The sequence below is a fragment of the Trachurus trachurus genome, assembly GCF_905171665.1.
Source record: "Trachurus trachurus genome assembly, chromosome: 19".
In the NCBI taxonomy this organism is placed as follows: domain Eukaryota; kingdom Metazoa; phylum Chordata; class Actinopteri; order Carangiformes; family Carangidae; genus Trachurus; species Trachurus trachurus.
Window position 1 is genome coordinate 5,149,797 of NC_139913.1, and position 14,583 is coordinate 5,164,379.

The following is a 14,583-nucleotide window of genomic DNA, read 5'->3' on the forward strand; positions in this document are numbered from 1 at the left end:
ATATAAATCGGAAAATCGATTTTTTTAAAACCCAGCCCTAAATCTCACAGACATATACGTGTTGTTTTCTTTCAGATCTTTAGTCTACGTCTCTCTGCTGCTCTGGGAGGGGACATCTGTTAGTCCTCTCCCCGCTCCTACAAAGAGTGTGATCTCAAATACTTAATACAGACAAATCCCTCGTCCCGTTTTTTTTTACCTCTACACCACACAGACGTGCAGACGTCTTAACTGCGAGTACCTGAAAGCTCTAGATTTCTGTCAGTTTTGAGCTGAGCTACTTAAAGCATTCCATCACTTCCCACAAGTTAAGATGGTGAAAACTTTTCGCCCTGATTTTTAAAATGTCCTTAAATACTTCTATATATAATATATACAAGATTATAGCACAATCATTCCATAGTTTTCCACTGCCGGGAATGTCAGCGATATCTCCGCCAGCAGGAGTTTAAAAGTAGACTCCTAAATAAGTCAGTGGCCTCACATGATGCAAACTGTAGACAAAAGGTTATACATTACAGACAGTGATGTGTGAATGGATGGAGGGAAATCCCAAACATTCCAGGAAAACTGAGAAAAAAAAAGCCCCTCAGACTTTTGTTTGCCCACCACCACCAATCCTTACAATCCTCTTCCCGTAGGGGCAGATATGTAATGCACAAACACAAAGATTCACACTCTACTGCATCAAATAAAAAATAAAAAACAAAACAAGCAAGCTGTAGCTCTACGTAGCATCTCAGCTCCTTCACTCTCGGCCTCTAGTTTGACAGCGGTACTCGATGCAGAGCTGCAGAGTCAGTGAAGCCGGCGCCGTCGACAGCAAAGGTCGAGCTAATTAAAAATAATGAGCTGTGTGTGTGTGTGTGTGTGTGTCGCATGTAGCCGCCATGTTGTTCAGAAAAGCTGAATATGATGATTTCTAGTTTGTCATTGAGCTCAGTCATCCTCCACACAAGACGAAGAACAGTGCGATTAATCCGAGGATAGTAAACTGGGTTGGATATCATCTTAGGGAGAAGAAAAGGGTTTTCCCACATTTTCAAATGAGCTTAGTTACAAATTTAATTACAAGTTATTATATTTTTCTGTTATACTCCATGTAGTTGACTGTCTTTTATATAAATACCATTCATCCGGGATGTAAAATGGATGTTTACACTGGTAAAGTAAGTTGGCCTAATCGTGGTTTTAGTTTTAACGCAACCTGCAGGTTCAGTTTGTGTCTTCAGAAGGATGTCGGTCGTTTTTAAACTCAAAATATTTCCTATAAAGATTTAGAAAGTACCTGGTAGGATGAACGGATTCAGTGCGCCAACACAGGAGGTCTTTCAAGTGCATTTTGCAGTCCTGTGTCTCACACACTCATGACAGGTCATTATTTTAATGAGTCCAGCTGTCCACACAGGACACGACGTAATCGCTGCGGTTTCACTCGCACACAAACCACTTTAAGTCTTTTCCTCTGTTTTATTCACATAACTACAGTGATTATGCGTTGGGGCTGTGATCGCTGCCAAAACCAACACTCTGACCTACACTCAGCACCGTGCCTGAACGCATCCTGCTGCTCTCCCTCATGCTGCCTTCCTTCACTGGGTGGGCTGCAGATACACAGCACTAAGACCTTTAGTCAAATCTTCTTTAATCTTCATGTATTTAAAATATTTCCTGAGTATTTCCCTGGTAAATCTTATTTTCTTCATGTTTGCTTCTGCATAACACGGAAAAAAACAGCTGCTCTTTGTTTTAAATGAAGGCAGCATCTGATTTTTTAAAATAATGATAATAATAAATATTATTTGTAAGCGTGGTAACACTTTATAATAAGTACACACTAAGCATTAGTTAAGCATTAATAAATACTGAATTCTACATTTATAATGCATGAATACCCATTAGTATGTAGTTTATATAAAGTTAGTGCTTATCAATGATGAGTAAAACATTTTTTAACTGTGTTTATAAACTACATACTAATGAGTATTCATATGTTATAAATTAATGCTTAATGGTGTGTACGTATTATAAAGTGTTACTGTAAGTGCTTTTACAAATGCTCAAAGACACTTCACACTTTTAAAAATCATAAAATAGAGCAAAGTCAGAATAAAACAGCAATAAAACAGGCAAACTAATTTGAAGAGGTGAGTTTTGAGCATGGTCTTGGATCTTTTTTTCCTGCCATTCGCCTCTATGTGTAAACTCATATACCTGGTTGATTGCTTTATAAGGGGAATTCAGTGTTTCTACTGCTCCCTCGATAGTCGTGATTAAAGTTTCCTTCAAACGTGAATCATATTTGGATCCATAGCACACCCACACACACACAAAAAAAAAAAGCCGATCGTGCCGCTTTACCACCGTCAAACTAGAGGCCTTCAGTTTTCAAACTGTCCGAAGCAGAAGGACGCCGCCCACTACTTCCACCAGAACGTTCCAGTCATCACGCCAGAGAGTTGTCCACTGCCAATTCCCTGACACAGCCATTCGGCCAGTATCCAACACCACTGTTTCATCAACACAGTTTGTCAGAGGTCCATACACAAACATGTCACGTGTCTCACCCCCTCCCCTCCCCCCAAAAGTGTGTGTGTGTGTCATACAGTAACTTAATATGCCTGACTTTATGCACACACGAGGTCAAAGCCTTTTGTTTTGTTATGTTTCTGTTCGTATATGTACTCAAGCATTGCAATATATGTCAATACCCAATCAGATATATAGAATGTAATCACATTTAATTAAATATGAGTATTCAGGCTGTAGTTAGTTTGTTAACATTATTAGGCAACGGTAGTTTTAACAGTACGTTTTTGAGAGACACTGTATTTAAAAACACTGGGCGTAATACTGTAAACTAGACCTAGTGTCAGGCAGGACAGAGATGTGGAGTGTTTTTTTTTTTTTTCTTTTTTTAAATCCTGCACCAGGAGTGTGAGATGGAAACTCAGTTTTGCACGCTGCACTCAGACAGGAGCGCCGCTCGTCCAGCCTCTATGTCCCACACATTAGATTGCATATTCCTCCAGAACAAACAGCCTGGGGCACGTTAGCATGAATCCAGGGGGGATAGTCTTCTCACTAGAGGGGAAAATGGAAACTAGATTTGTCTCACCTCATTAATGGCACTATTTATTCCTCCTTTGATATATCTGTATACATATGAATATATACATGTATACTGTATATACATATTTAAGTGTTGACATATATGAATGTATAAGCAATGTGTCTATAACGTGTAGGTATCGTCAGTATGTCTTAAGTCCTATTATCATGTTATATTTGTATATGACATCACAGAGTAGCTACTCCATTTTTTTTTCTTGTTTCACGGTTAATTACATGGACATTAATATTTAAATATGATGTGCATGTAAAATGTTCTGTGTAATTGTGATGGCTTGTCACAATTGTGCAAAACCTGCAGTTTTTTTTCTTTCTTTTTTTTGCAAACTTAGCTGGGATACTGAGGCATGAAATCATCGTGTTTACTAGTGTTTAAGTTGCCATGGTGATGCTGATTTATTCATGATATACTAGCAAGATGCAGGTGGCAGCATAAGATGCATACGGGTTTTGTCCGGCGTATGACCTTAACTGCGAACATGTCATCACATCCAGGGTTACACTCATGCTTTCATCTGTTCTTATGGTGCTTCAGAACATTTATAGCTCGACCTTTCTTTCCTGACAGGAGTTGGAAAATTTCTGGCTTTTTCTCTCTGGATGAGAATGAAGTGATTCTCCAGCTGCACTTTTCAGTTTCAATGCAGTGTTTGTAGCAGCAGCAGCAGCAGCAGCAGCAGCAGCAGCAGCAGCGCACTGGACCGGCCTCTTACAGTAACCCACCTCTGATTTAGCAGGCTGCAGGCTCCACCAGGGGGAGCTGTTCAGTCTTTCTTTAACCTATTGGCACAACGTTATCTTGCATTACTTACAGTACAGGCAAAGATATTTACTTTATTTCCTTTTCTAAACTCTCTCTGAAACCAAATCCTGCGAGTTGTTGGGTGGTGGTCTCCAGGGGGGCGTGGCTCAGGACTGTTGTTTGTTGTGACATCACAGAGTTACAGGAAGTCTTGATGGCTCATTTTTTTCCTGAACACAGGCTGTGTGCATTTCTCTGTGGATTGAGTCTTTGATACTTTCACAGTATTAATACAGAACCTAGAGTTGATTTATTATGAAACAACACATGAACATCAACCTTTATATGATATAGGACCTTTAATTATTTTTTATTTGTTTGTTTGGACTCATTTTGCTCTAGATCTGAATGCCAAATGTTGATAGTTTATGATTAATTGCTTACTCGTTGAACAGATAATTAATCAAATATTGGCATTTGATAATTGGTTAATTGTTAAGGAAAGGTATGCTCCAGTATTAGTCTATTAAAAGACTGTGTGTAGACATCACTTCTGAGAAATAACCATCATCTATAGTTGCAGTCTGACGTAATTTTGAAGCAAACCACCAGCCAAATGTGTGTGTAGCAATGTGAAGGGTCTTTGGGAAAAAAATAAAATTTACATAAATACAGCCAGAGGAGCCATTTTTAGGCCGTGTGTTTATGCAGCGATGAATTGAAATGTCCAGTGCTGCTGCTACAGCCTCGGACTCTTGATTGGCCGAAAAGGAGAAGGCAGGATATTATCACAGGGAGTTGGAGTCGAGGGTAAAACTTTAAAAAAAAAAACGACCCCTGAGTGGGAACATGAGCGCAGTTGTTGTTGCGTTTTCTGGCTCCCAGTGGTCGCCTCAGTGCCGGCTGTTCCTGTCCACTCTGACCCCCCGTCCCCTCCAGCCCCAAGCTCCTCTGTCATTTTGTCATCTCATACACTTGAAAATGTCTCAGATCTGTAAAAGTCGCACACTTCACTCATCTACTGCTACACACTGACTCACTGCTTCCTCTTGGGGGGGAAATCGCAGTAGTCCAAATCAAATCTGAGATCATTTTCAAGTAGAAAAACCAAACTAGTGCATGTATTTTTTTTCCCATCACCTCATCATGAACCCCAAACCACACAACAACAATGAAGTCGGCCCTATTTAAAAAAAACAAAGACTCTACAGACAGAGAACCTCTTTACCTCTGTGCCCTTCGCTCTGACATCTACATTATACACCAAGATTGTGCCAAGTGACCAAAAAGCCTTGTGTATGATTGGCTAATGGACTGGGGTTTCACTCATTTAGACGTTTGCATCTGCTCTACACTACTGCCCTCCTTCTGACACAGTCTGGTACTTCTTGTTTTTTAGCTTTACACAATAATGTGTCTTTCAATTTTGGGAATTATACCGGGGTTTAAATTCTTTTTTTAATTAAAAAGATCCAGGATGAGGGTATGTACTTTATAGCATCAACTGCCTGCACCACAACCTGCTTATTGATTAAATCATTGACAGTTCTGGCTCCTGATAAAGGGTCCGATCAACACTCTGTGGAGGCCAAATTAGCCATGAGGGAAGTTTTTTCTGCCAAATTACAAAAATTTAACTTTTCTCTCTCTCCTTTTTGTTTTTGGAATAAAGTGAAAGCTTCCATCATGGCTACTCTTTATGGCTTTACACATTATTATTATTATTATTATGCATTGAGTAACAGATAAACACTGCCACCTGCTGTTCAACGAATATAGTGGTTTTTTGCACAAGTTTCTTGTTTTAATTGGTAATTAACTAACAAGTGATTACAACTCATGACATTATTACAAGTAGTTACAAACCAACCCCATGTTTTGTGCCACTGAAATTTTCTTCTGTAATGTGAAATGTAATGTCAATATAAGACAACTTTTTGCTTTGTTTGGTTTTAACAAGGTACCAGCATCAATTTGTGGGTTATACTCCAGGTACAGTACCTTTTTATGTATTATCGAGAATGTCAAATGTGAAATGCCATTGATGTATATTGTTATATATACTGAGTATGTAACGCACTAAGGCAATTGTGGATTGCTGCATTTTCATTTAACTGGCCTATATTACACTATACTGATAGGACATTGTTTGATATTGGATTTAGAGAGTTGATATTGCAGATGAAACATTTTTTTTCTTCTAATTTCTTAACGTTAAGTTTGTTTTTATTTAGATTTGTCCTGTTACACGGACATAGGAGGATTTTAGGTTTAATTCTTTTGCTCTGCTAATAAAGAAGGATTTTTTCTTTTTTTTGTACAGTTAGAAATCCTGAAATGTCCACAAAAAGTGTGATTGTGACCTACTTCTCCGGCTAACTATGTCATCATCCGTGTTGCTTTAGGACGAGCCACCTGTAATGGTAGTCAGACCTGGGCCAGACCATAATTGTAAATCATCCACCGTGCCTGTTTGTAACCGGTGCGAGTGATCAGACTGGAGAGAAGGGGGTTGTTAAATCACTCGGACGGAGCCAGGTATAAGTTGTGTTTTTTATCACAGAAAAGTACATTAAATTGACTTACAAATAACTTCCTGTGATTTTCGTTCAAATTTGCGGTCCCGCGTGGCGAAGACTCGGCCATCTGCGCTCAAGTAGGCAAAAAAACCTGAGACGTTTAAACTCTCGGTAACTTGACAGTCGATATCTTACATCATGGAAACCCATCTGGCTGAGCTTATCTGAATTGTCCATGATGCAATAAACTCTGTCCATCTGGTGCACTCCTGAGAGCGTTCAAACAAACACAGCAAATTACTTACAAATACTGTTTGGCCCAGGTAAGGTGCTGACTGCAGAGCTGTCATCATCCTCTTGTTCCCATTCTGATAAACAGCTTAAAACAGGAGTTTTTAGCACAAATGAGCCCACTGCCCGACTCCTCCTGGAGTCCATTACACTGTCCACGTATTGTCTCTTCACATAGTTGCATTTCTGTTCATGTGCAGATGTCGAGGAGGACGTTGTTTGTGATGTAGGATTGGCTGTCCGTGGGTTTGTCCATGTATGTATGTATGTATGTGTGTGTATATATATTTCTAGTGTTTGTCACCTCCACCGACATCTCAGTGAACACATCACGACAGTAAAGACACAGCACCCCACCCGAAGCCTTACAGTAAAGATCGATTCTTTAGATATGTTTTTGAGTTTTGTGTATCTCACTTCACACGGCAGGAAGGGACGGCTCCCTTAACAGGATGAGACATTGTTGAAGTGCACTTGATTTTAAATTGCAATGTTATTTTTCTTACCTTGGAGAAGTCCCTTCTTTCTTATGTTTTAAGAAATAAATGGCTGAGGTATTAACATCTTATCACGAGTGGGTTATTGTTGTTTTACTCTGCAAGAAGAGCTGGAGTTGATATCGATAAGAGCATTTGCAAAGCGTAACAGCACTGTATATGTATATTATTTTCTTTTTGCTGGTCAATATTGAACAGATTCATAGACTGTAGCTGTTCTTTTCCCCATACATTTCATATATACTGCATAATTTACAATTTATATGTGTTTATTCATTTCTATACTGCCAATATTTAATCAAAAGGTCAGTTTTTTTGGGAATAACAACAAGAGAAAACAACCGAATACTATTGAGATTGAAGATACTATAAACTATAGACTTTGTGTAGCTGATTACATGAACTGAGAGCAGCAGACATTACTTAACCCAGATAAATACTGCATTTGTTAGGAACTATTTTCAGTGGTGGATTAATACACATTAAATGCAATAGATGAGTGCATGTGGAGGCGATATAAACTTGTGTGTTAGTGTTTGTCTACAAGAAAAACAAACTGATACAGAGCATAAATACTTATAATATAGACTCAGTTAAACATTCACACTTTAAACCTTTGCACATTGCTCACATGTTCCCTCTGATGCTCAACTAGATTGACGCACGGTGCTGCTGCGGTTTCACCACTGGGTGGCGACAAACCACTGCTCCAAGTCTCCACCTGAACCAGCAGGGATGACGGACGACAAAAATAGAGCAACAGAGAGAGGGAGAGACTGGAGAGTCAGAGGGGAAATGACATCAAGAGTGGGACTGAGATGACAGAGAGAGAGAGAGAAAAAAAAAACCTTCCAAGCCTCCAAGTGTTGATGCAAATGCTATTTTATGTTTCACAAGCACCTGGGATGGAGCGGCCGGTCGCGCAGCGTGGGTTCCTGAGAAGACCTCGGCCTCTCTGTCTCCGACTCCTGCACTGGTCCTCTCTCTCTCCACGGTCCCTTGCATTGCAATTACTGCGGACCAGCTGTGTGGTCCCTCAGGGGCCCCCACAGCGAAAAACCAGGGACCTCCTCCCTCCTTCCCTGCCTCCTCTGGTTGAATTCAAACTTTAGCTGAGGCTGAGTTTCAATGGATGTAGTGAGAAAGCAGCCATTTCACTCCAGCTGAGGTTGAGAGAAGGTGGACATTTGCATCTCCCATTTAGCCCTGCTGCATTAAGGGGATAGTTCACCCAAAATTCAAATTTCACTCATTATCTACTCACCCTCATGTGGACTAAGGGCTGGGAGAAGTTTCAGAGTCCTCCGTGGCTTCTCTGAGTTACAGGGGGTCTCGGCGTAGCAGTGCATGTCCATATAACGGTTGCAAATGGATACCAACTGTCTTCGTAACAAAAAGACACACCAAAAAACATCCAAATACCTCCATAGTGGAGGTTAAATTAAATAAGTCTATTTTTCAAGCTTGTTTGTAGCGGAAGCTTCTCTTCCCGGTTCGTCAAATTTGGACGAACCAGGGTCTGTCCTCTTCCCAGTTCGTCCAAATTTGACGAACCGGGAAGAGGAGCTGCGAGAAGCTTCCGCTACAAAACAAGCTTGAAATATAGACTTATTTAATTTTTTCGGGACAATTTCGCATTTCGGGGCTTCAATAAAAGACGGACATTACATACGAGCAGCATGGAGGTATTTGGATGTTTTTTGGTGTGTCTTTTTGTTACGAAGACAGTTGGTATCCATTTGCATCCGTTATATGGACATGCACTGCTACGCCGAGACCCCCTGTAACTCAGAGAAGCCACGGAGAACTCTGAAACTTCTCCCAGCCCTTAGTCATCGACATGAGGGTGAGTAGATAATGAGTGAAATTTCAATTTTGGGTGAACTATCCCTTTAAGCTGAGACTGAGTTTCAATGGAAGTAGTGAGAAAGCAGCCATTTCAACTAAGTTGGACATTTGTATCTCACATTTAACCCCGCTGCTTTTAAAAGCCCAGACCTCTCAGTGTCTGAGGGAGAAATATGCCAGGTACAGCGTCCACCAGGGAGAAGCAGGGGTCAGGAAGTAGCTGGAGTAAAAACGGAGGGATTATGTGTTGCAGCAGGTTATAGGTCCCTCTCTGCTGCTTATTTGAAAGACTCCAGGATCGCTTGTTTCCGAAATCTCATCAATAACGGCGCGGGGCCCTGTGTGATGAAGTGCCATTTATTTCAGCTATGCAGCAGCAGCAGCGACGGGGAAAAATGTTTATGGCTGGAGCCGGAATCGACGCAGACAAAGTTCCTGACTGAGCAGCAGCAGCAGTCACATGCTGCTTAAAGTGACACTTTAAAGGGATAGTTCACCCAAAATTCAAATTTCACTCATTATCTACTCACCCTCATGTCGACTAAGTCCTCCGTGGCTTCTCTGAGTTACGGGGGGGTTCGCGCAGCAGTATTTGTCCATATAATGGTTGTGAATGGTGCTCACTTTTCTTCGTCCAAAAAGACACACCACAAAACATCCAAATACCTCCATACTGCTCGTCTGTAATGTCCCTCTTGTATTGAAGCCCAAACATGAGAAATTGTTATGAAAAAAATTAAATAAGTCTATATTTTAAGCGGAAGCTCCCAGTGTCTCAGTTCACTGCTCTTCCTGGGTCAGTCCAAATCACTTGCACTGTCCGGCGGAACAATTTCTCATGTTTGGGCTTCAATACAAGAGGGACATTACAGACGAGCAGTATGGAGGTATTTGGATGTTTTTTGGTGTGTCTTTTTTGGACGAAGAAAAGTGAGCACCATTCACAACCATTATATGGACAAATACTGCTGCGCCGAGCCCCGCTGTAACTCAGAGAAGCCACGGAGGCAAGGCAAGGCAATTTTATTTGTATAGCCCATTTTTACAAACAGTTTGTCTCAAAGGGCTTCACATGGCATCGTAACAACATCCTCTGTCCTTAGACCCTCACATCGACTGGGGAAAAACTCCATGGAAAACCCTTTTAACAGGGAAAAATCGGAGAAACCTCAGGGTGAGCAACAGAGGAGGGATCCCTCACCCAGGACGGACAGACGTGCAATAGATGTTGTTACAGACAAGACAGTTTACGGACTAGGAAAATTCTCACAGCTCTTAGTCGACATGAGGGTGAGTAGATAAAGAGTGAAATTTGAATTTTGGGTGAACTATCCCTTTAAAGTGACACTTTAATTATAGTGAGTCAGGGAGGATGGGATACCTTGTAAACGTTGTTGCTGTTGTTGAGTCAAAACATCACGATGTAAAAAGATGAAAGTGTGACGCTGAATCACTCGTCTCGATCTCACATGATCTCAGTGAGTCGCTCATCAGCCGAGGCTCTGAATAATTTGCCTGGAAGCTCATGTTTGATTCTTGTTTACTGGCGGGAAATGATTCAGTGCTGAGAGAGAGACACCATTTCCAATCAACTGCAGATATTTTTTTTTTTGTTGTTGTTGCTGCTTTGATGAAACCTGAATTTTTCTCCCATAATCTCACTAATTCAACGTATCAGTCGCCTTTGAACATGTTTTTATTACCAGTTGACTCACTCCAACTCAGTTCCCCTCCAGCTTCACAAACACTGAGATGATTCTCAAGCTTTTTTTTTAACCCAACCTGTTTCCTTCCTCCATCCTTCCTTCTTTCCACAATCCTTCTTTCCTTCCTTCCTTCCTTCCTTCTTTCCACAATCCTTCTTTCCTTCCTTCCTTCCTTCCTTCCTTCCTTCCTTTCCTTTGTCCTTCTTTCCTTCCTTTTTCCCCTTTGTCCTTCCTTCCTTCTTTCCCTTTGTCCTTCCTTCCTTCCTTCCTTCCTTCCTTCCTTCCTTCCTTCCTTCCTTCCTTCCTTCCTTCCTTCCCTTTGTCCTTCTTTCCTTCCTTTTTCCCCTTTGTCCTTCCTTCCTTCTTTCCCTTTGTCCTTCCTTCCTTCCTTCCTTCCTTCCTTCCTTCCTTCCTTCCTTCCTTCCTTCCTTCCTTCCTTCCTTCCTTCCTTCCCTTCGTCCTTCTTTCTTTCCTTCCTTCTTTCCCTTCGTCCTTCCTTCCCTTTGTCCTTCTTTCCTTCCTTCCTTCCTTCTTTTTTTTCCCTTCGTCCTTCCTTCCTTCCTTCCTTCCTTCCTTCCTTCCTTCCTTCCTTCCCTTCGTCCTTCTTTCCTTCCTTCCTTCCTTTTTTCCCTTCGTCCTTCCTTCCTTCCTTCCTTGACCCAGGAGGACAACAGGAGGGTTTTAAAAGTCACTTACATTTTCTTTCCTCCCCCCGATCTCACATGTTTGGGTTCATCAAACTACTTAAAATATGATTACAGTCTTTGCTCTCCCCCTCTCCCCCTCTCCCACCCTTCCTTAACTCCCTTCATATTCAGCTTTCATCTTTTGTCCTCGCTTTTAATGGCTTTATCAAATAGAAAGCATATGATGCTCTTGTCTAAATATCCCACATTCGCATCAAGAGAGAGAGAGGGTGGAGAGGATGGAATTGCAGGAGGGTGAAAAGGGAGAAATGCACATCTGTGGCGCAGCACTAATTATTAGGAAATACTGAGAACAAGGGAGGAAGGGAAGAGAAACACACAGAGAGAGAGAGAGAGAGAGAGAGAGAGAGAGAGAGAGAGAGAGAATGGGCTTTGGAGCTGAGCTGATCCTCAGATCCTCTTCCAAGAGCCTGTGCCCGTGGTGAAGCCGCTCGTTTCATCTCCGTCTCTCCGGCGCTGTTTTACTGCACTTGCTGTGGTGTATATGCAGATCCTGCGGGGTCCAGTGTTTATACAGTAAAAAAAAAAAAAAAAATCCACACATAGATATGAAGATAAAGCTGCCATGTCAGGGCCAAACAAAAGACACTTAACAAGTACTTTCTGCTATTTTCTTTTCGTCAAACAATGATAGGAATCAGTATTTTTTTTTTTTTTTGCTCTATGTGGTAATAACGATGAAAGCCACTTTATAGGAACCACTTGATTGCTGTGGGAGAAACAATGTCCTAAACTCATCTATAAACAAACACTTCATGATTGAGCAGTTGTTGGTTGTGGTGGTGAAGTGACGTTTAATAGCTGTGGAAAGTATTCGGGCGACGGGCCCTTCCATTTCCATTTTTTTTGCAGCAACACTTAATTGCAAAGGGCTGCACTTTATCAAGCCACAAGTGCAAGAGTTTGACTCCAGCTCCTCCAGCACTGTAAAAAGTAAAATATCTGTGGATAAATACACAAAAACACTTAGGGCAGTCACCGTGTCTGCATCCTCTGTTACAGGAATTGTGTTTGAGTGATGCATTTGATTTAATCAGCTCCAGATGGGCTGTACCACTCACTTAGCATCACCTGCTCGGAGTTAAGTGCCTCATATTCATATAACGCACTCACTTCTTACTTTTCTATGAAGGTTCTGAATAAGCTCATCTGGGTAATTATTATTATTACAAGTGTTTTTTCAGCCTTTTTGCAGCTTTTTAAAGTTTTTACAGGAAGTGAAGTTGCACCCAGTTCATGAGAACTCATAAAGTACTTTTTTTTTTTTTTTTTGAATAACTTAACTGCACACAACTGCCCTAATACACCTTATGTATTCTTACATCACATTCAGCATTAACAGACTGTGGCGCTCTTGTGTGCAGATGGGAATCGAACCTCCACCCTATTTTTTTTTCTTCTTTAATATGAGGAAATCAGTGAATGGTTTGTTGCAATATCCCCTCAGCTGTGCCACGACTGTAATCATATCTCTCTAGTGCATGCATCAACAAACTCTCTCACATCACAAATAGCCCACGTGTGGTCACAGTTTGTGAAGAGGTGCAGAAAACAAAGGGCTGGACCTGCACGGTGGGTGGGCTCGGAGCTGACATCAGGCTGCAGCACCTTTCTTTTACATGACGAGATGAGGCACGACCTCTTTTTAATACCTCCGCTTATAATTGGCCTTTTATTGGATTAAGCACAAGAGCGCTCGGATTATTCTCACATGCTTGTTATCTTGTTTTATTAATCTTGTAAAAAAAGAAAATAAAGTTGCGAGCGACTCTCTCCAGGACCTGAAAAAGAGCGGTCTCTCTCTCTCTGTGCACAGAGATCTGGAGCGAGTCCTCGCCAGCACAGGCAGCTGAGCCTGTTTGTACTTTCATGCTTAATTAGCGTACCTTGCAAAGTATTCTGGGAGATTTGACATTAGAAAAGAAAGTGCAGCCCTCGCACTGAAGCAGGACCGGATTTTTCATTCACCACCTCCATATATTACAGCAAGCCTCTGATATTTTCATAAGCAGGGCTTTGTGTTTTTTTCCCCCTCGGCTTGAAAAACACTTGTCAGTCACTACTTGGCACCTGCACCGCTGTTATAAATGTATATTATAAAAAAGCATACAGTGGATTACAGCACACATGAATCATGGCTGAACCGACTGAACGACAGGAACTAAATCAGACTACATTACTCTGACATCCTGCAAAACAACTCTTTAACATCCAGCCTGTTTTTGTCAGTGTTGACAAACTACACCTTGTTAGCTCGGTTAAATTCAGATATCCAGTTCATTTTCTAGTAATGCTCCTAGTATACTACTACAGTATTCAGTATAGAGGTACTGTAGTATGATTGTAGATCAGGATTATTCATTAAGAGGAACTATGCAGGATTTTTTACCTTAACTATGCTACATTTTTACCTTAATTAAGCACCTCCAGAGTCCTAGCGCTGGTTAAATCAATGACTTGTAGCTTGTTCCAGGGAGAATGGAGGCTCTCTGCCTTCCATCTAGCATCTCTTGGCTGAAAACCAACCTGTAACCCGTAATCTCTTGTTTATGAGAGATAAGACTACACAAATATACACATGGTAACATGGTAGATGATAAATAACGTTATCCACCGCTCCATGGATTGATTTCTCACCGGCTTCATTGTAAACAAATGCACATGGAGGAGAGGAGGGTTAGCAAAACAGAGGAGAAGAGACCGAACTTGGAGAGTTTTCCTTAAAGGTTTCTATTCAAGTGTGCTAGTTAGGATTCATTTTTTACTTAGCCGAAGAGGTTAAGTGCATTTAGGAAAAGTACTCATACATTATGTAAAGAACTTGAGCTGTTAGCTTAGCTAGCCTAGCGGAGCAGCTAGCATAGCTGTCGTTAAGTTTCAAAAAAACAAAAAAAAAGCACCAAAACACATTCAACAAGAAAAATGTGTTTCTTTATTCAGTCATGTAAAAACAACTGTTTTAACTTGATCCTCTGAATCAGAATCAGCTTTATTGACATCATACTATGGTGCAATGAAATTATGCATGAATAGAAACACAAAGATATGGTATCAAAATATAACATAGATAAAAACAGAATCTGAATATGCCTCAAAATTGTAAAATAGAAGAAGTTTTCTGGTTTTTACTTACATAAAGTT

General features: G+C 40.9%; 1 protein-coding gene across 1 annotated transcript in view; it reads left to right on the forward strand.

Annotated features, from left to right (window-relative positions):
- The window catches only part of meox1 (mesenchyme homeobox 1), a 138,101-nt gene that overhangs the window by 7,352 nt on the left and 116,166 nt on the right, over positions 1 to 14,583 (forward strand). The gene's annotated exons all lie outside the window — the stretch shown is intronic.